This window comes from Sciurus vulgaris, assembly GCF_902686455.1.
Source record: "Sciurus vulgaris genome assembly, chromosome: 2".
NCBI lineage: Eukaryota > Metazoa > Chordata > Mammalia > Rodentia > Sciuridae > Sciurus > Sciurus vulgaris.
The window spans coordinates 27,266,777-27,292,417 of NC_136462.1; the positions used below are offsets into that span (position 1 = coordinate 27,266,777).

General features: G+C 52.5%; 1 protein-coding gene across 3 annotated transcripts in view; it reads right to left on the reverse strand.

The window, feature by feature from the left end:
• TMEM63C (transmembrane protein 63C) overlaps positions 1–22,787 on the reverse strand; it is a 66,568-nt gene extending 43,781 nt beyond the window's left edge. For 2 of the 3 annotated variants that reach the window (XM_079126739.1, XM_079126741.1), the window contains exons 1-2: positions 22,628–22,709; positions 10,136–10,281 (exon numbers count right to left, since the gene is read on the reverse strand). The gene's annotated coding sequence lies outside the window, so the exon portion shown is untranslated. The other variant, XM_079126740.1, reaches the window with a different exon arrangement.
• Between the last annotated feature and the right edge of the window lie 2,854 nt (positions 22,788–25,641).

Genomic DNA, 25,641 nt, shown 5'->3' on the forward strand with positions numbered 1-25,641 from the left:
AATCCCTAGAGTGTTTTTTTTTTCCTGTGCAAAGACCAAGCAGATTTTACTGTTCTTCCACCTTATGGAGGAGGAATCTTAGATGAGAGAGGTTAAGAAACTTTTGAGGTCAAGGATCTGGTGGGGTTGGAGGAGGGGCTGAGCCCAGGGGCACTGACTCCACAGCTATCTCTGGATCACTGTGACATGCGATGATGCCCTCCAGGCAGAGAACACTATGCCCACTAACAGCTGTGCATCTCCCGGGATCCAGGCAGCAGTTAGTGGAGAAAAGAAAATTCTGGCAGAGAAAAGGGAACCACAGTCCAGCTTGAGTGGGTGCAGTTTCTAAGAGGCTCTCAGAAGAAAGCAGAAGGGGAGGACGTGGGCATTCGTGACGGGCCAGGGGTGGTCCGGGGCCTTCTTACGTCATCAACTGAACACCATTTATCCTCACAAACAATTTAGGAGGCAGTAGCCTAGAAGCTGGAATCAGAAGCCCCATTTCACAGGTAGAGAAAGTGAGGCTCAAAGAGGTTAAGTCATTGGCCTGAAGTCACCCAGCTGGAGACAGAGGCAGGGCTGGAATCTATGTGTCTGGCTCTACTCCATCACGTGGCCTCAGAAGGCACAATGGGGGCAGCAGCTCTGCCTATTCCAGAAGTGTCTTCGGGGTATAGGAAGGTGGGCTCCAATCCAAACTATAACTAAGGGCCTCTCAGCTATGTGGCCGCTGGGACCGAGGCAGGAAGCCGAGGGAGCCAGCTTCCCCACCCCGCCCATCTCACCTCTGGGACTCTGACAGGCACCTGTCCTTCTCTGTCCCCTAGACCCTGCAGCCCGAGCCTTTCTGCCCCTGGCTCTGAGCAGTGCACGACCATGACAGGGCCCAAGCAGGGCCGGGGCAGGAAGGGGAGGCAGGTGCGGGAACAGCAGAGAGATGGGCAGTGACCAGGGACACACTGGGTGGAGGGGAGTGAATCCCGACCTGTGTTGAACAGACAAGATAGTAGTCAAGCAGCAAGACGCCATGCGATTAAACCACACGCCCTCGAGTGCTTTTAAAAAATGTAAAAGGATTGAAGGAAAAAGAAAAAAACTAAAATTATACCACGTTCTTTCAACAGTTTAAAAAATTTTTTTTCTGAATTTGAAAAACTAATATGAACATGTATTATTATCTTTAATCAGAAGGAGATCCTATTTTTTAAGGCAGGCTTGATGTTTCGAGGCACACACGTGAGCGCTTCCCTTCTTCCTCCGTCCGGTCCCCCTGCCCTCCCCCAGTCCTTCCTCCGACCAGCTCCCAGGAGGTCTGCCTCTGGGGGTGTGGGGCAGGGCCCTCCCCGGGGCAGGCAGCCCAGGCGCTCTGCACAGGCTGCATCCTCGGAAAGGTCAAGGCCCGATTCTGAAGCCACCTCCTTCCCACCTCAGGGACCCGAGGGGCCAGGTGCAGGGACATCAAGCTTGACCTTGTGCCATCAGGGAACCTGCTCGGTGATCAGAAGGGGACTTGGTGGCCCCCCAACACAGCTCCTACCAGGCTAGTGGAGGCCAGCCTCCCTGCCACCTGCTCAGCACCCTCAATAGATCTGTGGGTGACTGCGGCCACTGAGCCCCTGCTGTTGATGTGGGGAGTGGTCCATGCCAGGCTCCCATGGGAAGGAAACAAGAGGAACAGGAGCCTCCTGGGCAGGGGTGGGGGTCCTGCCCTAGGCCTGGCCTCTGGGCCACCTCTGAGGTGCCGATCAAGGGCCTGGTGTGTGCTTTCTTCCAGGTTACAAAGTGCGCTGGCCATCATCACACCCAACTCAAGCACCCTGTCAGGGCAGGGGTGTCAACTGTCCCATTTTACAAATGATGTCACTGAGGCCCAGAGTGGGCAAGCAACCTGCCCAGGGTCACACAGCTAGCAACGGTGAGGCAGAAATGGGGTCTGAAGCCAAGGCCTGTGTTCCCTGTTCCTTCTGACATCTGGGCTCTCAACTCATTCTGGGGACAGAGGTTGGGGCAAGGAGAGGCCCTCCTGGCCCTAGGACCCCTTATCCTGTCTCCCCTCCTCCCAGCAGACTGATGGCCCCTCGCCCCTCAAGGCCTAGGCTTTCTCTGACCCCTGCATTCCTCCCTTTGTGGGGACCCCCGGAGCACTCCAGGTCTCGGCGAGCTCACCGTCCCTCCATTCCCAGTCCTCACTGGTTCTCTCCCAAGTTCTCTACCAGGTAGCGGGTGCTAAAGAGGACATGATGTTCTCCCTGCTCATTCTAGAAGGGGAGTGAGGAAGTCCTGGCTGAAAGGCAGTTACTGCACACAGGTGAGTGAAGGGGTCGCAGGGGAGGTACATTAAACCCAGTCTGGAGTGCAGAGAGGCCTCCAGACGAGGCTGTGAAGGAACTCTCCAGAGCCTTCTGTGGCTCTGCATGTGCAGTTCTGCCGACTCCTGAGCTTCATCTTGCTGAGTTCTCCCTCATTTTCATCTCTAGCCTCATAGGTCTTTTCCTCAATTCCTGAAGCAGGCCACCTTCCCTCCTGCCACAGGACTTTTGCATATCCGACTCTCTCTGCCTAGAATGTTCCCTCTCCCACTCGTTGACCCATTCTCCCATTAGTTAATCTCATTTCAGTTCCTGTCTCCTTGGGGAAGACTTGAGGCCAAGTCAAGCTCCCACATCCCCTGCATCTTGGGAGGCGGACATCGGATGGCAGGAAGTGTGCCTCTGGAGCTGGACTCCCTGGGTCCGACTTCATGTCTTTGGGCAGATTTCTTGACCTCCCTGTGCCTCAGTTTCCTTATCTGTAAAATGGAGACGTTGAAAGCCTCTGCCTTGTCGGCAGGTATGGGGATTAAGAGAATCGCATCACACGGGGCCTCTGGACCCCGCGCAGCCCCAGCAGGGCCTGGGCGGAGGTCAACGTGGCTTTCTGTGCAGGTGCACTTGGTTTTTCACAGGATGTCCTAGCAAGCAGCCACCTCTCCCAGTGACCAGAGAGGTCCAGACGAGAGCCCTTGGCTCTGGGATACTGACTATCCACTCTGCTCTCTGGGAAGGGCTCAGGGTTTTACCAATGTCTGTTCAAGACCTGACAGATGAGCGGCAGTGGGGTGGGGACTCACTGGCCCCACGATGCCAGACCCAGAGAGCCTGGCTGGGGGGGCTCTTCCAGATGCTCTGCCCAAGCCCCTCCCTCCACAGCTGGGTGGAGGGGCCCTGGCTAACCTTTCTGGGGGCTTCCAGTCTCACTGGGGCTGCAGTTGCCCCCCCATCTACCTTTGTCCCCTGCGGGGCTTGGCCTGAAGCCTACTTGCGGAGGGTGTGGTGAGATCTTGGACTGAGGCATCCATTTCTGTCTCGATTTAAAGAAAAAAAAAAATGTAGCACATGTCATCTCTGATACGGTGGAGCACACAGAGTCACCACCGCTGGGAGAAGCGGCACCTCCAGCGTGGCCCTGAGTTGTGGCTGTGATTCTTGTCTCCATGGCAACCCAAGCCTTCAGCCAGCAGGACTGGGCATCCGCTCAGCGTCAGCAGCAGGCCCCCTGGACTACAATGCCAGCGTGGTGGCTCTCTCCCCAGCCTCTCCCCTGCCGGGCTCCTCTGCAGGTGTCAGAGGAGGGGGGCTGGGGAGGGGACCACAGGATGCAGCAGTGGCGAGGGCTGTGCCCCAGAGCCAGCCTAGCTACAGGGTGAAGGCTGCCGGCGGACAGGGGCCCCAGCAGGGGCGAACAGTCGGGACACTGTTGGCGCCATCCCACTCATCTCCCTCTGCTGCCAGTGGACCTGGGCCCACCGAGGCTCTGCCACCGAAGCCTGAGGCCTGGTTGCCCTCAGGCTCAGCCAGCCGCTAGTGGCTCACTGATGTCTGGAGGGAGCCATCCTTAAGGCAAGCCTGTCTGTGCCAGCACCAAGCTAGAAACTGGGGTGACAAAGGTCAGCAACCTACGGCCCTACTGTCAGCGAGTGCACAGGCAGATGGGGAGACCCACAGCCCACAAAAGTAGGGAGTAACAGATGCACCATCAAGAGAAGAAAGCGGGGTGCAGACAGCTCATGGAGAAGCGCCCCCCCTCCCCCCGTGCCCTGGGTCTGGATCTGCTCTGGAAGGATACAGGAGAGATGGTGGCTGCCTTCTGGGAGGGGAGGTGGGCGGCGGCAGACACGGGCAGGCAGGAGGCTGGCTCCTCACTCTGTTCTCGTTACTTTACGAATTACGTACCTATGTCTAACGACGCCAGACAAACCAGACGGCAGCACCCTGTGCGTATGAATCGGCGTGTAGCTGCTCGGTGCTGGGGGGCTGGGGCAGAGGTGCTTCTGACACCAGGGGACTCTCCTCCAAATCTGAGCTCTTATCTGCAAGGGGTGTAGGGGTGTGTGTGTGTATGTGTGTGTTCTCTGCCTCCGTGTTTGGGGGTTGTGTTTCCCTCCAAAATCCATGTCCATGTGGAACCACAGAATGTGCTTTTGTTGGGAAAGAGGGTCTTTGCAGACACAATCAGTTAAAACGAGCTCATAGGAGGTGTGGGTGGCCCCTAAATCTGATGACTGGGGTCCTTGTGAGGAGGCTGTGTGACAACAGAGGTTGGAGCGACATAGCTACACGTCAAGTCACACTCAGGGTGGCTGCAGCCACCAGAAGGCAGGAGAGAGGCACAGCAGATCCTCCAGAGCCTGCGAGGGAACGGGCCACCAGTGTCCTGATTCCTGACTTCTGCTCCCAAGCTGTGAGAGGACACGTCTACTGTGTCAAGTCACCGGGACGGGACACGAGTGCAGTAGGTCTACGTGTCTGTGTGTGATTCAGAGGGGATTCGGCTGTGCTGCGATTCGTGCCTATGATCTGGGTCTGGGGCTTGCGTGTGTTGGGGTGCACTGTATTTATGTATTCACACGTGCACTTGTTGAACTGTATCTCTCCATGAATTTCATGTGTATAATTGTGCGCCTGTGTGTGCACGTGCACACGTGGGCGTGATCATGAGCTCTAGGGGCCTGCTGTTGGGGAAGCCTGCCCTGGGGCCTCGAGGGGGCAGCAGGCTCCAGGCCACCTGGAGCAGAGGCCTCCCTGGCCTCAGACCTGCTGGAGGAGGGATCTGGGTGTCTGAGGAGAGTGTCCCCATTGCAGGTGCCCCATCAGCAAAATGGTCTCACAGCTCAGCCATATCCTGGGGCCCAGCCGAGGGCCTCACTGTGACCTTCAGCAGAGCAGAGACCCCTGCCCCAGAGGGCTTCACTTCTCCTCTGCAGGGTTCTGCTTGGTTTAAGGGGGTTACCTGGGAACAACAGAGCCGTGCCCCTCAAACTCCAGAGGTCAGCCTCACGGCAAGGCCTGTCCCACCGTGGACAGTGGGACCCACCTGAGGTTCTGGGTCGGCGGTTCTGGGATGGAGCCTGTGTCTGAATGCTTGCAAGTCCCTGGACGGTGCCAGTCCTGCAGGACTGGGGACCGTGTTTGGAGAACCACCCCCACAATGAGACGGAGGCTCTGCTGCGGCCCCTTAGCTGACTCCGGACCTTAGCCTGACTTTTTTAGGCTGGAAAAGTCATGTCTGGCAGGCTCAGTCTGGACACAGCTTCTAGTGGGCATGCAGAGCCCTACGGGACAGGACAGCGGTGCTGGGGCACGGAGGAGCACCTGCCTCAGCCCTGGGGAGTCTGGGACGTCTGCCGAGGTGCCAGCGGGCTGCTCTTCACAGTAGACGCTGAGCTCCCGCGGGCTCCTGAGCCACCAGATGCTCGGCTAATACTCTGAGCACAGGCACTTGAACCCTCCCCTTCACCCCAAGACAGCCGCTGGCTGAGTGAGATCTGAGCCCGGAGAGCCGTGTGACCAGCCTGGGGCCAGGTGGGCCTCCGACCACGCGGAGGACAGAGGCAGGGCAGGACACCCCCAAGGGCTGAGAGGGTGAGGCAGGAAATGCGCCAGGCCAGACTGCACTGTTTCCCCCGGTGGAGCCCCGGTCCCTGGGTGGACACACCACCCGGCAGACGTGGAGCGAGGCCAGGTGTCCCTGGGTTCTGGCCCCATCTGACTAAGTAGGGCAGGAGTCAGGCTGGTGCCTCGGGGACCTCTGAGTGCAGCTGCCCCAGCGATGGGCGGGTGTCAGGCGGCAGAGGCTGTGGGTCTGGCTCACGTGGCCTCACAGGGCCTTTGGGGACCCGAGAGCCTGGGACCCCAGTGCTGCCATGGTGGACCTCTCCACTTAGATTTGCTGGTGATGGTTATCCCGGCAGGAGGCTGAGCTGAGTGGGGCTGGGGCGAGCCTGACCTCCAGGGCTTACGGTGGCCCTACACCCTGCCCTCTGGAGGGCCTCCAGTCTGGCCTCCTGGACTACAGCCAAGCCCCAGGCCAGGGGCCAGTCTCCTGTTGACCTCGCTCCTTTCTCCTTGCATGGGGGTCAGGAAAGCCACTCTGATCCACAAGATGGAGCCAGGGAAAATGGGCTTTCACTGTAGCAAGAGGTACTCCAGTTAGACTCATAAAGCACTGGCCTGGGATGCTTAAGGAAGTAGTAGCTATTTCTGAGGAAGAAGAGAGACCCAGCCCATCTGTGATGGTTTTCCTGCCTGGAAAAAAAACTGTGGTGGGGATTTCCCCATTCCTTCCAAGTTCACGCCCCTCCCCTCCCACCCCCTCCTCTGGTTGTGCCCCGAGTGTGTCGCAGGCTCCTCCCGCTTGTCTCAGTGTCGGAGCCTCTGAGCACGGCTATAAGCCAGCCAGCGTTCACTGAGCCCGACGCCTGCTGGAGGTGAGAGCCCAGGCCCTGCCCAGGCCACTCCGGCCAGGCGGAGAGACCACGTGGGTGTCAGGCTGCACCCACGGCAGCACGGCCCCTGGAGGGAAAGGCGGGAGCTGAGGCTCCCGGGCTGAGAGGCCAGGCCCCAGGGTCAGGGAGGGCTGCAGAGAGGCCGGGAAGGGTGGGATTCCTATGTTTCCAGGAACCAGTGGGAGGGGGCAATCCCAGCAGAGAGAAAAGCGAGTGGAGGAGGGAGGCAGAGATGGGATGTTTCAGGAATGACAGGCGAACTGGCTTGGCTGCAGAGACACAGAGAGAAGGGTCTGATGAGCTAACAGGCAACCTGGACCATGAGACCCTGACTGAGGTCCATGATGTGCATTTAATCAAGTAGGCAGTGGGGAGCCATTGAAGGTTTTAGAGACAGGGCAAGAGATCGTCTGGGCTGGGACTAGGAGGGCTCAGGATCTTGCTCCTGTCCTAGAATCTCATGAAAGTCATTTGGCCTTGATTCTGAGGCCTGTCAGGAATTCCCAAGGGAGCCACTGATGTCTCAGATGTTTCATTTTCCGGGAACTGGGTCCTGGCGACACTACCTTTGCTAGCTCGGCAGCTCCTGTGGCACCCCAAGTCTCCGCCTCTCTCGCCTTCTAACATTATTTATCCAGAGTTTATGCTGTTTGTCGGGCGCCCCTAGAATGAAGGTCTCCTGGAGGCAGTGTGCACCCAGATGTCCTTGCTGTTGAGCCCCCCGGGGCCTAGTACAGAGCTTGGAATCCCCCAAATCCATCCATTTGTTGAATACACGGGGAGGAAAATGGCAGCCTGCAGGAACCAGCCAGGTCTGGTTTGCTCCCGCGCCAGCACTTGCAAACCAGACTTGGGGACTTGGCAGCCCTGGAGCTTCCCGGTGGAGAAATCTCGGAGAGAACCGAGAACCAGACAGAACGGGGCTGCTTCCTCCTGTGCCTCTCGCCCTGCCAGGAGGCTGGGAAGATTTGGACGGTTCCTCTTTCCCTCCTTTGCCAAAAACCACCACAACTTTCTTTCATCTTGGAGTGGAGGCCGAGAGAGGGAGGCGCACCTAAGGAAAGTGAGAGGTCTGTGGGACGCGGCAGGCAGGAAGAACAACTCGGAGCGTCTGATAAAAATAAAAGCAAATCGCCGGGCACCCACCCCGGGTTGGCGCATGCAGCCACTTTGAGATTTTGTTCCATTTTGGCCTCACCCTGACCCTGTGGTGTGGGAATCATCCTCCCCATTTTACAGATGGAAAAACAGAGACTCAGAGAATGTCGCTGACAGGACTGAGGTTTCCCTGCCAGAGCAGAAGCCTGGTTTTAGATGCGGTCTGCCCTACTGGCACCCAGCTTTCTATTCCTTCAAGGTATTCCCTGCGAGCTGCAGGAGCCGGCAGCGCACACTGGGTGGAGTGTTGAGTCCTCTGTTCGAGGTGCTAGATCGTGAGTGGTCTCCATCAGCCTCAGGCTTCTCAGGGGAGCCGGGGCAGCCAAGGTTCTGGCCACCTCCCAGTGTGGAACTAGGAGGATGACTTCACGTCTGCCTCTGGCCTGAACTCGTCAGAGAGGGCTGCAGTGCCTGCCCATGCTGGGCAGTGGCCAGGTGTCCTCTCCTCACTTCAGTATGGACAGGGCTGGAGTCTAGCTTACTGCATTTGCAGTCCCAGCAGATCCAGAGGAAACCAGAGCTTCCCCATATCCAGCAGACCCAGCACGCGGTACCCAGTCGGTGCATGGCCGGGCTGTGGTCAGGGAGGCGGGGGAGCCTGGTCAAACCACAGCTGTGGGGCTGCAGGTGGCTGCATCCCCCTCCCTAGGATCTCAATTTACCACCTAAAGGTGGAAACACTCCTTCTCAGTAAGCATTACTCATTCCTTATTATGTGCAAGGTAAATAATTTATATCCGTTTTCTGCCTTCAAGACCCTTAAGGGGCAGGTTAGGGCACAGTCATTCAAGAGGTCACAGGGAGCCACAGAGGACTGTAGAGCAGGGGAGTAAGCTGACTATACTGTGGTTTAGGGAAGTTCATCAGGCAGAGGGATGTGGTTGGGAGGGAATGGGCTTTTATAATGATTGGAGCTAACCTCTTAAGCACTGACTAGGTGCTAGATATTGTTTCAAGCACTTTATAGATGTTAATCTATTTAACTGTCACAGGGACCTGAGGGTACTACTGTTATCCCTATTTTATAGATGAAAAGATGGAATAAAGATGGAAGAGATGCCATCAAGATGGCAAAGTTAGTGGTGGTGGAACTGGGTGTGAAGCCCTCCGGTTCCAGAACCTGAACTCTTAACCAGTGTTCACAGCTGCTTCTCAGAGCCACCTGAACTGGAGGAACCCGGGTCCGGCACAGGCTGAGGCAGTGAGCATGCCCGGGATTGAAGGGAAGTGCAGCTGTGGCCAGGCCTCCTTGCCTGCAGGGCTCTCCTGAGGAAGGCCCCAGAAATTATAAGGGGATGCTAACATCAAGCTCTGCACAGAAGAGAGCTGTATCTCAGATTGCTTTTATTGATAATAGCAACGACTGCCATGTTCTTGGCCAACAGCCCATGTGGGGAAACTTCTCTCGCATAAGAAAGGTTTTAGACACTCTCAAACAGAGAAATCTTACCACAGTTACAGCTTCCCTGTGTAAGCCTCCTGGACCATCTAATTCTTTCTCAAAGATGCATTCGTTAACATATTCACTTACCTAAATGAGGAAGGAAGACTCACTTAGATGCTAACATGGCTTTAACACTTTTAGCTTTGGATGCTGGGTCACTTCTGCATGGGGGGTTTAAGTGGCCAGAAGTGATCAGATGGAAGGGAAGGAAAAGGAGTCTGGGGCAGAGGCTGGTGAGGCCTGCGGGGAGGAGAAGGCTGTCTGAAAGCAAAGGCTCTCAGGGTCACTGTGAAGAGATTACACCTGCTGCCTCTGCGATGTTCGACCACAACATCTGGAACTACACTACTGATGTAAGTATTGCTTGAGAAGTAGAAGGGATTATGATTGGATTATATCACTAAGATCCTTTCCAGCTCCAACAGTTTATAAAGATACCATCTGTCTTAATCTTTTCCCTGGGAAAAAAAATATCAGGAGGCAGGAAACTCCCGGAAAAGCAGAGTCGGGCTGGGTCCTGGGCCTGCTCCACACCAGGGCAGCTGGGCAAGAACCACGCAGGGAACCCAGCTAGGAGCTCAGCCTGGGGGTGCTGCCGAGAGGCGGGGGCATCTGATTCACCCCTTCCGTGCCTTGGAGCCAGGGCCACCTGGGATAGTGTCACAGGGAGACGGAGAAGCCTTTCCTGCCCTGTCCTGTCAGGCTGTCTGTTTAGAATTTTCCCAGTCAGGATGGCCACTCTTCCAGAGCTGGTGCTCTGGCTTGGCAGGGATGGGAGGGGGGCCTACCTGGAGCAGCAGGTGAGGTGGGGGCTCAGGCCAACGGACTGGTACCAGGGCCTCCTCTTCTTGACTGGCCCCTAAGAAAAGGTGCCTCCTGGTGACCCAGCAGCGTCCCGCCGACTCCTCACCACAAAAGTGGCTCCTCCAAGGCTCTGGTGCAGGGACAATGGAACACTCTCAGGACAGGCGGGCATGGATCCCAATCCTCCCTGGCCTCTGCGAAGCTCCTCCCCGAGCCCAATCAGGCCAGGCCCCTCCCCACTCAAACAAGCTTGTCAGCTCTTCCCACAAGGCCTGCCTCAGGGAGCTCAGATGGCCTCCGGGGCCTGAGGCCTTGATGACCATCAGGCTGCCCCACCTCCAAATCCAGGCCGGTGAGAGTCCGCCCCGGGAAGGAGTGAGTTAGAGAACTGCCTGCCACTCCTCCCAGCTGAACAGGGGCCCAGGATGGGAGGAGGTTGGACCCTGCATGGAGCCATGTATTGGGAGTCCAAGTCGGTCCAAGCACCAGCTGTCACTTGTCCCCCACGAGTGGGACCACCCTACTTTCCCTTGCAGTGGGAGGAGCTTCAGCCTAGATGCACAGACAAAACAGCAGGGCCGAGCGAAGGGAGGTAACAGGGGGACACAGCAGTCACCTTCTTCGGACTCAGGAGGTAGGGCCCCGCCCTGGCCCCCTGAAGCTGAACGTCCTGGAAGGTGCCCAGGAATCTGCATTTCAACAAGTTTGCCACACAGAGGCACAGAAAGTAGTACTCAAATCATCTGCCAGGAAAAGGCAGACAAGTCCAAGGACGAAGGACTTTTTGTTTGGTTTGGTTGGTTTTTTGGTGTGGGATGGAACCCAGGGCCTCATGCATGCCAGGCCAGCACTGCTCTACCATGGAGCCACATCCCCAGCCCCAGGATGAAGGTTTTATGAAGTACGTGAATGGGTCACTGGCCTTTTCCTGAGAGCAGTGTCATGGGAGGCTAGATCTGCAGACAGACTAGCAGGGCCCCTGAGTGGCTTGCTGAAGCCTCTCTGGGCCTCCTTTTCCTCATTGACAAAATGAAGATTAGAGAGCATCTCTTGGACCCTAATCTAAAATTGCCAACTAGAGAATATACCAAGCAGCTAATTCAAAGAACAAGTTCAGGGCTGGGTATAGCTCAGTGGTAGAGGGCTTGCCGGGCATGCACGAGGCCGTGGGTTCCATCCCCAGCACTATGCTAAAACTGGTTTTATAATTGGTTTCTTCTTAAATTCTTTTTTTCTGAAAATAACATGACTATAGCAAAAGTCTTTCCAAATAATATATCATAGAAATGAAATACAGAGCATTTGTCCCCAGCATTCCAGAGCTCTGATCACAAACATGGTCAAGTTCCTGCTTAAGTTTTCTTCATGATTTTAACCTAAATATGGACACATACATATCTATGCCTACGTCTTTATTTTAATCCACCCAGGACACATTCCTGGTATTCTATCTTTGTTTGGTTTGTTGATATGCATTCCAGATCTAGGCACTCAACTAGACAGTCTTTTGTTTTTTTAATAGCTCAGAGTGTTCCACTGAACCAAGGCCCTATACTTCTTGCAAATCTGTCCTTGTTGATGGATATTTAGGTTGTTTCCCAGTTTCTGGTGCAGAAAGTTGCAGTCGACATAGCCAGAGTTAGCTATAGGACAAATCTTGAGATCAAAGGTTACGTGGATCTAAAATTTTGATTAATGGTGCCAAACTGCTCTCCAAGAAGAGGTGAACCAGTTTACACTGCACCAACTAGTAAGGTGCCTGATTCTCTCCGCCCTTGACTGCATCACACATTATCAAATTTTTAAACTTTTCCAATATCAGAGTTGAAATGGATACTTTGTCTCAGTTTGTAATTCTTAAAATGTTAGAAAGGGCAGACATATTGTCTTGTTCTGGAATTGATTGGCTTTAGCATTTATTTTTCTGTGAACTATGTATGCTCTTTCTAATTTATCTTACTGATCTTTAGAAGTTTTTCTAAATGAATGCAATTAACTTTGGTCACATATATTGCAGATGTCATCTGTCTCTTCTTGATCTAATTTATGGCATATTTTGCTTATAGATAGTTCAGATTTTTCTGTAGTCAAATGTTATCAGCCTTCTCCTGCGGAGTTTTTGGAGTATGGACTTACTTTGCTGCCTGAGGATCATAAAAATATTTGCCCATATTTCCTGCTGGTATTGTTAGGGTTTTCTTCTTTCTTATTTTTCAATCTTGGCTGCATCTAGAATTTATATTGGTGTAGACTGTTGCAGGACCCCCTTGAGGCCTTCCCCCAAGGGGCTAGCTAGACAGTGGTCCAGTTGTCTTCAAGTCACTTTTTAAATAAACCACCTTCCTGTCCTCCCTCTCTAGATTCAAAATTCCCACTTAACTACATAACAGGATGGATGCAACTCAGAGTCAGGTGCCTAATTCAGACTCCAACTCTGCTGGATAAGTTACCTTTCTTTCCTGTTCCTCGGTTTCCTTATCTGAAAATGGAGATAATAACTGTACCATCTGTGGAGGGTTACGGTGTGGATTAAATGAGTTATAACAGGTAAAGGATACTGAAAGATGCAGCTCTGGACTGCCCAGAAGAGACTAATCTGAGACGGAAATACACACCTGGACTGAAAGGGAAGGATGGGAAAAAGCACCATGCAGATGGTAGCCATGCTGTGGCCCAAATGGGTCCCCAAAGATCATGTGCTGGAAACCTAATTCCCAGTGCCACAGTGCTGTGAGGTGGCTTTAAGAATGGGTTTGATCATGGCTGGGGTGCAGCTCAGTGGTTGAGCACTTGCCAAGCACATGAGAGGCCCTGGGCTCAATCCCCAGTACCTGCCCCCAAAGGATTGATTAGGCCAACGCATTGATTAGAATGGATTAAGGTTGTTATCATGGGTGTGGGGTTGTTATAAAAGTGTGTTCGGCTCCCTTTTCTCTCTGGTGAGCACTTTCTCTCCCTCTGATTCCTTATATCCTGTTATGACACAGCAAGAAGGCTGTTAACAAAAGTAGCAGACTTTTCAGCCTCCAGAGCAGTAAGCCAAGTACATTTCTGTTCATTATAAATGATCTAATCTCAGGTATTCTGTTATAGTGGCACAAAACGGACTAAGACAGTAATCAAGTATGACCAGGTGACCACACTTATTATAGTCAAAATTTGCTCCAAGAGACAAAGGTACATCTACCAGGAAGATAAGATCATTAAAAACATATCTGTACCTCACAGCCCCCAAATAATGAAGCAAATACAGACAGAATTGAAGGAAGAGACAGAGAATAACACAACAGCAGATTTCAATACCTCACTTCCAGTAAGGATTAGAACCACCAGACAGATCAACAAGGAAACAGAGGACTTGAGCAACACTACAGACCAACTGGACCTAATACCCATCTGAAGACCACTCGGGTCTCCAGAGCAGAACATTCCCAGGAGAAATCACATCTGGCTTCAGTGAAGGATGTAGAAGAGGCTCCACATTTAACACGTGGGCAATTACTATTGTGATCACCACATGTTAAATGTTAAATGTGCTCTGTTCCACGGGTGTGCGAGGTGGTTCAGACAGGCCATACTTCAGGCACAGGGACCAGGTGTGAACAGCAGCAATGAGAGAGTTGCTGTCGTCTAGTGACTAGTCCTAGCCATTTTTACTGATATTGCAAATGTTTTCTTACATTCTACTTATTTCTCTCTCTCTCTCTCTCTCTCTCTCTCTCTCTCTCTCTTTGGTAGTGAAAATTGAACCCAAGGGCACTTAACCACTTAGTCGCATCTCCAGACCCTTTTGTTTTTTTATTTTGAGACAGGGTCTCACTAAGTTGCTTAGCTCTCTCTAAGTTGCTGAGGCTGGCCTCGAATTTGCAACCCTGCTACCTCAGCCTCCTTGGTCACTGGGATTACAGGTGTACACCACCGCCCCCAGTTTCCATTCTTTTTCAAAAGAGCCTAATGCTTCTGTATAGAAATGCCATGAATTTTCATTTCTAGTGTTTACTACCAGTTGTTTTGATGTTGTCCTTATAATTTCTGCTGAAATTTTCAGTTGACGATCTTTTTTTTTTTTTTTTTTCTTCAGGTAGTCAATCCTTACTAAATTAATTAAAACATCTTTAAATTAAATCCTTACCCTTATTAAATTTGGATAAATTTGTCTTTTCTTTCTTAGTCCTAGAAATTGACCCAAGGCTTTGTACATGCTAAGCCAAGGTTCACCACTGAGTTACACCCCCAGCCTCTCTTTTTATAACTTATATTTTCAAAATTTGTGTTGGCTTGGACTTTTAGAGTAGGATTAGAGAATTAAGGTAAAGGTGATTCTTCTTTCCTTATATGTATTTATATCCACACATACATACCATCATGTTAAACAATGTCCACATTTGATTAAATAAGAGTTAAAATCAGCTGCACTCAGTGGTGCATGTCTGTAACCCCAGCCGCTTGGGAGGCTGAGGCAGCAGGATCGTGAGTTCAAAGCCAGCTTCAGCAACTTAGTGAGGCCCTAAGCAACTCAAGGAGACCCTGTCTCTAGGTTAAATATAAAAAGGGCTGGGGGTGTGGTTCAGTGGTCAAGCACCTCTTGGTTCAATCCCTAGTAGTAAAAAAAAAAGTTAAAATCAAGGACATACATTGAATTTTATCAAATGCCTTTCAGGCATTGTTTTAGCATTTATGGAACAATTTATATGATTTTCATATTTTTGCTGTTAGTTTGCTTAATTATATTAACAGTTTTTCTGATAGTGAATCTATTTGTGGAACTTATTTCCACTTGCTTTTGTGCATTCATTTTTTAAAATATAATCCTGTATGGTTCTATTTATTATTGTTTAACCTATGAATTTTGTACCAATATTCATACGTGAGGGTTTTCCCTTGGAATTTTTCTCTTTTTTGTACTATTTTTGTCAATCTTTAGTATCAATGGGGCTGTCCTCACAGAATAATTTGTAATTTTTCCAACCCTGTGATCTGTCGTGGTTGGTGCAGTTGAAATAACATTGGAATTCACTGTTCCCTGAAGGTCTGACAGAAATTAGAAGACAGAAATAGCAGAAATTAGAAGACTTGAAAGAAATTAGATTCTGTCTAAACTTTGGTTTCTTAGAGGAGAATTTAATGAAAACTCAGTTTCTTCCATGATTATCGGTCTGTTTTGAGTTTTTCAGTTCTTCTGGGGTCAAACTGATGTTTCTTTGTGGGGGGGGCGGGGATACCAGAGAATGACCTCAGGGGCAGTCAACCACTGAGCCACATCCCCAGTCCTGTTTTGTATTTTATTTAGAGACAAGGTCTTGCTGAATTGCTTAGGGTCTCACTAAGTTGCTGAGGCTGGCTTTGAACTCTCAATCCTCCTGTCTCAGTCTCCTAAGCCACTGGGATCACAGGCATGTGCTGCTGCGCTGGGCCCAAACGGATGATTTATATGATTCCAGAAAAACCCCCATTCCAGCGACCTTTCAACTGAATTTGCATATGGTTGAACACAGTATCCTCCAAGGATCCTGTTTTCTCTGTTATCAGTGGCTGTTTAATATCCGTTTTTATCTATTTGCCTCAATCTTTCTCTGATCCTCATTAGTTTATCTAGACTTTAAAAAAAAAAAAATCATCACATTATACAAGATATTTTCCCCAGGGCCTGATTTACTATATTCACAGCTCAGAAATAGAGGTGTTGAAGTCAGAGATGGGGATGAGAAGGTGGCAGGAGGGGGGACTTGATAAGCAGTCATTCAACAAACATTTCAAGAGTGTAAAGGGCCCGCCAGTCTCCTGGCCTGAAATGCCCACCCTCCGCTCCCTCCCCCAGCTAAACCCGCCCCCCCATCCTTCAACACCCAGCTATCACCTCCTGAACCTTTCTCTGGCTCCCTGGGGAAAAGTCACTGCTTTTCCATGGACATCCTGATTCACTTTTAAAATTTTTAAAAAATGAAACATGAAAAAAATAAAAGAATAAAACGAAAATGAACACACGTTCACCTCCTGTTGTTTTGGCTTCAGATCTTTTTTGTTAAACGAAGCGTTCCTGACAAATCAGAATCTCTCTCCCTTTTCCTCTTTCCCTCTAAGCTCCTTCTCTCTCCAAAGACCCCCACAGGGCCTAGGGGTGTGGCTCAGTGGTGAAGTTTGCTTAGCAGCTGTGAGGCCCTGGGTTCCATCCCCAGTACTGCAAAACTCTAGGAAGCAAAGAGACCATCGCAAGCACAAGCACAGTAGGTACGGTAACATGTTTGTCTCCATCAATTACACACGACATGATTTTGAAATTTTTTGTTAAAATCTAATATTTTTCTGCAATTTCCCTTTTTTTTTTTGCAACATTGTTTTTGAGATTCAGTGATGTTAATACAGAAGAGATAAGTGTGAACGTGCATGCACACGTATGTACATATGCAGCTCATGTTCATGGACATATCAGCATTATCAAGATATGATTTACATGCAATAAAATCTCCATTATACCTATTTTAACTGGGGCACAACATCCAGTTTTCTTGTCCACGTCCTTACTGCAGATGTCACAATCACTGTGGTTGAGACCTCTTTTTTGTACTTCAAGTATTGCTGTCCTAGATATCCTTGGAACTGTCTCCTTATACACATGCATGAGTTTCTCTAGGTAAAAATTATCCACCTAGACATGAAGCTGTGGGTCATAAAGTATGCACACCTTCAGCTTTACTAGCTCCAGAATGTCCCCTGGCACTTTGCACTGCCATTATTATAGAATATCATTGTTACTCTCAGACTGTTGTCATTATCCATGTCCTCGCCTACCTGCCCCCTTCCTCATGAACTACCGAGGGCAAGTGTGTGACTGGTCCTCAGTGAACACTTTGGGAAAGAGAGGATGAGCTCACTGTCTAGCAGAAGGGACAGTCTCAATGTGAGAAGTGCATTAAAGACCTCTGAGACCCCTGCTGGCTGAGATCGTGGGAGGGCTTCATGGAGGAGGAGGAGAACTTTGAGGGACACGGGGTCAGAAAAGACAAGCGTGGGGATGAGGACAAGGTCTGGAACAGGAGGAGGAGATGGGCGCCGCAATCCGGGTCATGGGACAGAAAACGATCTCTTTTTGATAAAATCCAATTTGCCAGGATCATATTTTTTAGCTGAGCTGGGGGTGAGCAGGGGCAGAAAAAAGTGTGTTATCCTGTAAAAACATAAAGGTGATCAGACACGTCCCCCTCCTCACACACGAAGCACCTCTGAGCAACAGCAGAAGGTTCAGGAAGGGGCCTCACTGGAAAGCGAGTCTGGGCTTGATCCAGATGAACCTTCCATGGCAGACTCTGGGGAGCCGAGGAGGAGGGACCAGGGCAGACCTGGGCTCAAAGACGACTCAGTAGGCAGGATCACTGGGCTACCCAGCCCCTGGGCCAAGGCCTGCTCTCCCAAATCTCCTCCTCTGTTGTTGGGAGAAGGTCAGAGCTGCTCCTTTCTCAGTCCGGGTTCCTTTCTCAGACCCACTGGGTGAGGGTTGGGACGGGGACCCTCCTGCTCCCGCACTTGCTGCGCTGTGACCAGCGCCTGAGACCTATGCATCGCTTCCAGTCACCCTGCGCCCTGGCAGCTCCACACAGGCCAAACCACACAGGCCTCGAGGAGCCACCTTGGAGTAGGGAGCATGGAGCCTGGGTCTCCTTCCTCTGCTCCAGTGGGGGTGGGGCAGAATCTTGTCCTTCCATTTCCCTGACTCTCGTGACAGAGCTGTCCTTCAGCAGACCCAGTTCCGGGCACCCTGCCCAGAGTGAAGGGGAAGGGGAGAAACACGACCTTCACTTCCAAGTCCTTCTGTCTTAAGCAACTTCAGCAAAACCACCAACAGCAACCAAGGTGAGCTCAGGATGTGTCTGCGGTGCTGGGGGGACAGCTCCGTGATGGCCCCACTGGAGTCAGATGGCTGTGGCCTGCTTCACATTCTGTGGTGTGTGGTGTGGTGTGTGTGTGTGTGTGTGTGTGTGTGTGTGTGTGTGTGTAGCTCAAACAACCTGTCACAGTCTCAGTTTCCTCCTCTGGCAAGTGGGCTACTTTTGCCTGCTGCACCTCTCTCCTAAGGCATGAGAAGTATTCAAGAGTAATGACCAGGCACATGAGGACGCTGAGAGGTACCAAGGTCCCAGGCCAGGCTCTCTGTTCAGGCTGTTCTGGTGCCTGAAAAGGCAGGGCCTAGTTTACAGACCTGGGCACAGGTGGTCCTGGCCCAGGAGGGGCTCCCTGGCCAGCAATGGTGTGTTGTAGTGAAGCAGACCTCTTCCCCTCTGGTTCTCAGTCAAGCTCCCCTTTGCCAGGTCCTCAGGGACCTGATGCTTTTTTGAAGGGAACAGTCAGTTCTAACAGTGCCTACAGCTACCTTAACTGTTAGCCACACACTGTGTGAGGCCCCCAAAGCATGGCCAGTCATCCTAGAGGTCCCTGGAGAGCTGGCCACTAGAGAGAGAGAAGTAAGCCAATGGCGAGGGGATATAGTCCCCAAGTGCTGCCCTGGGCATCTTCCTCCTCCTTCCCATCCATCTTCCCAGCAGCCCCATGCAGTGAGCATATTTCACCATGCTGCAAACGGAAGCTTTACAGAAGGAAAATGAACAGGTAACAGCAGGCGGGAGCCCAGCTCTAAGTGCTGGGCAGAGTCCCCGTGTGAAGGGTCCCCCATGCTCCTGCTCCCATCGAGCAAGGCTGATCTCCCCCACAGGGCCCTCGGTGAGTCTCCCCTTGCCCTCTCCAGCATTTCTAGCTCACTGCCACTCAGATACCTTGAGGTGATCAGGTCTCATGCTCAAAAACTCAGTGAACAATCATCTCCCTGATTAACTGGCCACAGGACCATGTTGGTCCCCTGAATCTTTAAAGATTTTAGGGTCCCCTGGTCTTTTTCCAGGGCTCTACGGTTTGAAGCCAGTGTTCCTCCGCCTGGCACAATTCTGAAAAGACAGCCACAGTGAGAAGGCTCCTATCTCCAGGGCCACCTCCACCGGTCGGGCCACTCAGTGATAAGGGGGTGGGGGGATGATAGGTAGGCTTTCCACTAGAAGCCGATCCTCTAGGACACCAGAGACCCTGACATGCAGGTATGAAGGCCCCACATATTCAGGCTGTGCTACAGCTCTTCCTAGCCCTTTTAGTCTCCTGAGGGTGCTCACGTAAGACAGCAGAGTGGAAGGGTACGGAAAGCAGAGGTGGGCACCCAGGATGCCTGGTTCTGGTTTTCTGAGTGGGTCCATGCTTCCATTTCCCTTTTGGGAAAAGGAATGACTAGGAGGAGGCAGGAGGTGATGATGGGGTGTCCCCGCTCCTCTCGTCTCTCTGTATGTCTCAGAACCAGCTGGAGCATGGCAGCTTAGCTGCATATTCTGCCCTAAAGACACAGGATAAGGAGTTCTGGCCCCAGGGAGTTCACCTAAGAACCACTCTTGGTTGGCCCCAGCAACGTAGGAAGATCTAGAACAAGGACACATCGGCTTCATGAGCTGCCCACATCTGGTCTCAGTGGCCCCAGGTCCTCAGCTCGGCTTCCCCTGTGGTTTAGCCTTGCTGGAGTTAGAGCAGCCCTCACATGGGCAAGGCCATGGAGCCCCCAGACGCCACGTGTGATGGTGTGTGAGCTGCACAAACCACTGCCCTCCCAGGAGAGGGGGAGGGGAGAGAGCAGGGCCCCTCCTCCAGCAAGATGGGGCACTCAAAGCTGCTGACCTCACTCCACTCCGAGCGCTTTGCCTAAGCACTTCAACAGCCTTCCCAGCGCCAGCCGGCCCAAGGCCTGAGTGCCCCTGGATTCCCGCACCCTGGACACAGTGCAAAGAGCTCCCAGCACATGAAGTCCCTTCTCTCTGTGCTTCTTCCACCAGCTACCTCCTAGGAAGGGCCAGAGCAGAATCCACGGGACTAGAGTTTTGCAGAAGCCCACAGGCTTGTAGGAAAGCCCACGATGCCACCAGACACTAGCAATTCATGGTGGGAATCCTGTTACACATGTTAACTAAGGACAGGGGAAGGGAAGCCCTCCAGAGCCAAAACACAGCTTGAAGTGGGCTTGGAAGGCCAGCCTTCTGAGCACGGAAAGGGTCCCAATCTGGCCATATGGAGGGAGAGGGCATCCTCCATAGAGGGAGCAACTATGTTTCCCTCACTGAGGTATGAAACAGCTTCTGTGCAGGCCAAAGTCTCCAGGAATAACACTTCCTGTCTGTAATAAACACCTGATAGTTTCCAAAACCCTCCCACCCATCTGGAGGTATCTTTGCACCCAGCTGTCAGGTAGGGAAGCTGAGGGCAGAGTGCCAGCCAATGGGACTCTTGGTCCAGAACAGGCTCTCTGCTCTGATCCACAAGTCTGATTCTCCTCCAGGACCTGAGGATAGAAAGAAAGCTCCCTGAGGCTTGGCCTTGCCTCTGCTAGCCAGGAAGGACACATATCACCAGCTTCCTGGGACCATGGGGCACCAGCCTTCTTCCTGGAGAAGGGACCCCAAAGGAGGAGCCAGACACATGGTCTCCCTCTAGTAGGGTGGGTTCTCTATTCTCTGGCACTACACTGTTGCCCTACAAGCAGCTGGTTCCCATCTGGTTTTCTGGGGACACAGATCACCCCAGAGATTCTTAGCAATCATTATCCAAGGCATGCTGTGGAGTCCATGAGACCAGCTTCAGGGCTCTGTGGTCAGGGAATGTCTCTGGGACGCAGTAACTTGTGAGCCAGGTACTCCTTTTATAACAGGCTGATCAGAGCTCTTACCCTGACATGCTGTCAGAGAGCTAACCAAGGTCCCTGTGCTCATGGGCCCCTTACAGCTGGGGGTCCCCGCTTCCAAGCTGTGTTCACAGCTGCCGGCACCAGGGCAGGAGGGCTACCTCTGGCTCCAACAGGCCGGTAGAAATGAAGGAGCATGCTGGGAGGGTAGCCTAGTGACTGATTCCCCTTTCCAGGATGCTTCCTACCCAGCTAACTAGAAAGCACATCTTAAAGGAGGAGAAAATTCGGGTGCTGTCCCCTGTGCTCCCACACCTGCACTCACAGTTGGACTTGCCAGAGCCAGGACAGTGAGGAGACAAGTAGGAGCCAGGAGGAGCTGTCCCTTGCCTGTCCTGTGTTGGACTGGGAGTCAGAAGCCCTGTGTGTGGGTGAGAGGTGGAGCAACCTGCTGCTTCTCTGTGCCTCAGTTTCCTCATATGCACAATGATGATAGCTGGCTCCAGGTCTAAGACCCATCACTCTCTCCCTGCCTCAGTTTCCCTCTGGAGAATGGTATCTGCCCCAGGGAGGAGGAGGACAGGTGATCTGAGGAAAAGTTCACCTGGAAGGGCAACAGAGTCAATGGGATCCATGACGCCTGGGGACAACAGTCAGAAGAACTGAGAGAAGGTGACTCGCGAACATGCTCCCTGCCCCCTCCCCCTTCTCCAGTGAGCCTCATGGCCATTAAAGAAGAAAGTCCATCTGCTTGTCTCCCTCAGCACTGTCCATGCCACAGCAGCCAGGGAACTCCCCCTGGGCCTCTCCATCAAGGCTACACACAGGATGGATGCTGGGAACCTAGGCTGCCCCTCTGGCCTTCCTGTCCCAGATGCCAACTCTCATTCTTTCCCTGAACTACCTCTGCATCACCTGCTCTGCCAGATGAGCAGTTCTCCTGAGCAGCTTCCTCCCGTCCCAGACACTGATGCGAACACCCATGGCACACTGGAGCCCCATGCAGGAGTTGCACAGGGGTGGGGACGGTATCCCAGATGGACCAAAGGTTTAGAGATAGAGGACAGCCCCTGCCCCTCCAGAAGGGATCAGGGTAAAGAACTGCCTGGGAGGCCAGCTCTGTGGGACCTGCAAAATGACCTTGGTCAAACCATAGTGCCCCTGGGCCTCAGTTTCCCCAGGGCCTTCATTCAATCCCAGTTTCTCTCTCAAGGCCAAGTTGAGAATGGAAGCAAGAACCTTTCTTTGGAAGCACGTGGGGGAAAGGTGGTACCCCTTGCCCCTGGGGGCCCAGGAGTCCAGGACCACCTAGCATAGAACAGGACCCCCCAGTCGGCGGCAGCTCAGCAGTGACGTGGTCGACACCCATACCGGTGGAGTCGACTGCCTCCCCCCATCCCAGCCCAGTGAGTGGGCGGCAGAGCCCCGGGAGTCCCTGGGTGGGGTGGGGCGATCCTGAGCCGTAATTCCCACCTGACAGGAGCCAGGGGTCCCCCAGACAAGCCTCCGCCCACCTCCACCCGCTAAAGACGAGTCTACCAAGCAATGGCCCTCCTTGGTGGGCGGCTCAGTTCACCCTTCCCTGGGTGCAGGCTTGGGGACAGCCAGCGTGGCGAGGCACAGTGGCGCAGTCTCCCCCACCCCCAACCCTCCCCGTCCGAGGTCCGGGAAAGCACAGAGCTCTCAGTCCTTCCCCGCCCCCTCCCTCGTCCAGGACCCGGATTCTCGCCTCTTCTCCCGGCCCATCTGTCCTGGCTCACGCCACCCGCGTGCTCACCACATCTGCGCGCTCGGCGCCACAGCCCGGCCCCAGGCAAGGTGCTCGGGCTGCCGGGTGCGGTGACAGGCAACACGCTCCCTACCTGGGAGGAGACTGCCAGCCGGTCCTCCTCCTCGCGGCCTGGTGAAGCCAGCCCCACCTGGCAAGGGACTGTCAGCAAATTCCCCTCCGCATCACCGCGGGAGCGGCATCCCGGCTCCTCCCAGCAGGAGCCAACCTTGGCCCCGCCCCATGGCTGCTCTGACCTGTCGCTGGGTTATCATATTCAGAGGCTCAGGCTCTGCCACGGAAATCCTATCGCTACCAGAAACCATCTGCAAATTACCGTCTCCAACGCACCAGACTGCCGGTCCCTTGCTGCAGTTTGCTCCAGCAACGACTGATGCTCTGGGCCTGGCAGCTGCAGGTTCCCCTACCCTACCCTCAAACTCTCCTCCTCCGAGGCCTCCTAGTCCCTTCAGCCAGAAGCTAGAAAAGACTCGCCAACCCCACAAAGGTAGCGCTCTGCCCCGCCCAAGGACCACCTCCTGGCACGGCTCAGTGGCTCAATCCAGTTCCGGCTTCTTCCTCCCTGGCAAAAGACCTACAAATTGGCCACAGCCCCACCCAGGAAGCCCAGGGTTGGGTCATTTCCAGTTTGTCAGGGGCCGTATTCCTCAAGTGGGTCTCTAGTTTCATCAAAGACCTGGCTACTCAGCTAGAGATGGCTGGGGACAGATACTCCTGGTTTGGACCCCAAAGATCAGCATGCTAAATAAGGGGCTGCAGACAGCCTCTGTCCCCCAGGCAGGGGCATAGGCACATTTATTTAATAGACATTATCCAGCACTTCCGTTACAGTGCTAACGGGACAGGAGCACTACTGAATAATCTCCATAGGTGACTCCCTTCCAACAGCTCAGTTGTAGCAATATGATTAAAAGAACTTAGAGGAGACGGTGACAGCACCGTGAGACACTGGAGGAGGGGGACGAAAGGTAGCATTTTCATTGGGTAGGCTACCCATAACCAGCAGCACAACCCCCCCTGCATTTCCACCATGCCGGGCCCCCTGATTTTGTCTCCCCATGCCATGCACCTGTCTGGCCACACCATGAGAACCCGGGGATGAGCCACTAGACAGAATCTGTGGGGGCCTATCCGTTTGCGTCCTCACTCTCCCACTCGCACCCTCATTTCCTCAGTCAGGGCACAGGAAGACTTTGATCATCTATTATGCAGTGGCAACAGAGTGCTGGGGGCTGAGTTCTAGCCCTGGCTCAGCCGTCACCGTGCTGTGCAATCTGGGGCAGCTCATTTGATGGCCTTTTGTTTTTTCCTCTCTCTGTAACAGAGGAGACTGGACTGGTTGGGGTCTAAGGCCTCTGTGCCCTACCCCTTTTATTATGCCTCTTTAGAAGGGCTGGTGGATACAAGACAAACCAGATAAATACAAGAGTACGTTAAGAACTCTAGCTGTCTGGATTCCATTTCCAGCTGGGCCACCTGTATATGGAACTTACCTCTCTAAGCTTCATCGTCTGCATGTAAAATGGGAGAAATGATAATAGAAACCTTAAGGGACGCTCTTAAGATATTGTATACAAAGTAAGTACTCTAGAAATACTGGTCATTGCTGCCTTTGTAACGGGACCGAGTGGAATCTCTCCTCCTCTGCTCCCTCATGACAGTATCTGCTGCTGAGCCTGTACTCACCCCACTCCAGCCCTTGAGGAGAGACCTGATAGGCACCAGGGCATGCAATAGAAGGGGATGCAGAGAAAGGAGGTTGGTGAACCCTTGCAGCCCAGAGGGGCTGGCTGCACAGTGGTGAAGGAATGATTTCCAGTGTCCAGCCAACTAAACATTGACCACCCAGGTGAGGGTCAGGCTGGTAGAAGGGTCTCTGTAAAGATGGGTGGGAATGGATAACAGAGGGTTTTGACCTTTGTTCTCAACCTCTGTGGCACTGAAAACCCTTTCCATGCTGTCACTCATGGGGATTGGGATGGGAGTTAACCTCCACAATTTGTCTGGGAGCATAATTCAGAACAATATATAAGAAGCAAAAGGACCCTGAGTAGCCCACAGAGATGCGTCTGTCTGACAAAGTCAGGGGCTTTTTCTGCATGAGAGCCCTACTGTTTTCAGCTGGAGCGCACCACCACACACAATTTCAACAGATGCAGTGTGGCAGAGACTGCTGAGCCCCCTGATATTCTTTCCTACCTTCTTCCTTTTAGCAGGAGAGCTCTAAAGGTTGCAACCTGCCGCTACAGCTACCCTGCCAAAACTATGTGTCCCACACCCCCTTTTCAGCCAGCTACAGCCATGGACTAAGTCCTGGCCAGTGGATGTGAGTGGAAGTGACCCTTGACAGGGAGCTGCCTGCCCTTCACGTTCTCTTTCTCCTTTGTGGATGTGGGGATGGAGGGGAGGGCAGCATTGATGATACTGACCAGGACAACCCCTGCAGCTTGACCAGGCAAAGACAGGAAGAAGTAGAGTCTCAGGATGACCTGGAGTGGAAAGAAGCCTAGAATGCCAGCCACCTTGGGAGAGCAAAACACACTGTAAAGCCACCGTTGTTGATCTTTGTTACAGCTGCTGCACCTAGTGGTAAGCCCAGATTCCTGGTTTTGAGGCCCACAGCAAATGAGCAGGAGCAGATTGGCAGGAGAAAGAACTTATGAAAAAGCAAGTAAGGTGGAATCAGCAAAAGGCAAGAGTAAGTGATTGCAGGGTCCTTCCGAGAGACTGGCAGGGCGTGGTTGTATTGTAGGTCCATATAGGAAATACGCTCAGAACAGCCCTGCATCACCTAGGTTAAATCGCCAACTAAATATTTTATTTGAAAGAGAAGCTATGATATATAGAGAAAGTAATTTCAGTAAAAATTGGTTAAAATAAAGTTTGTATGTTATGGAGAGAAACCTTCAGCATCTAGCAAACTCAGTCACCTAAAATTATACCTTTCTTCAAGAATCAGAAAGCAGATTTTAATTTATTAATATTTACTTCCTCCCACGAAA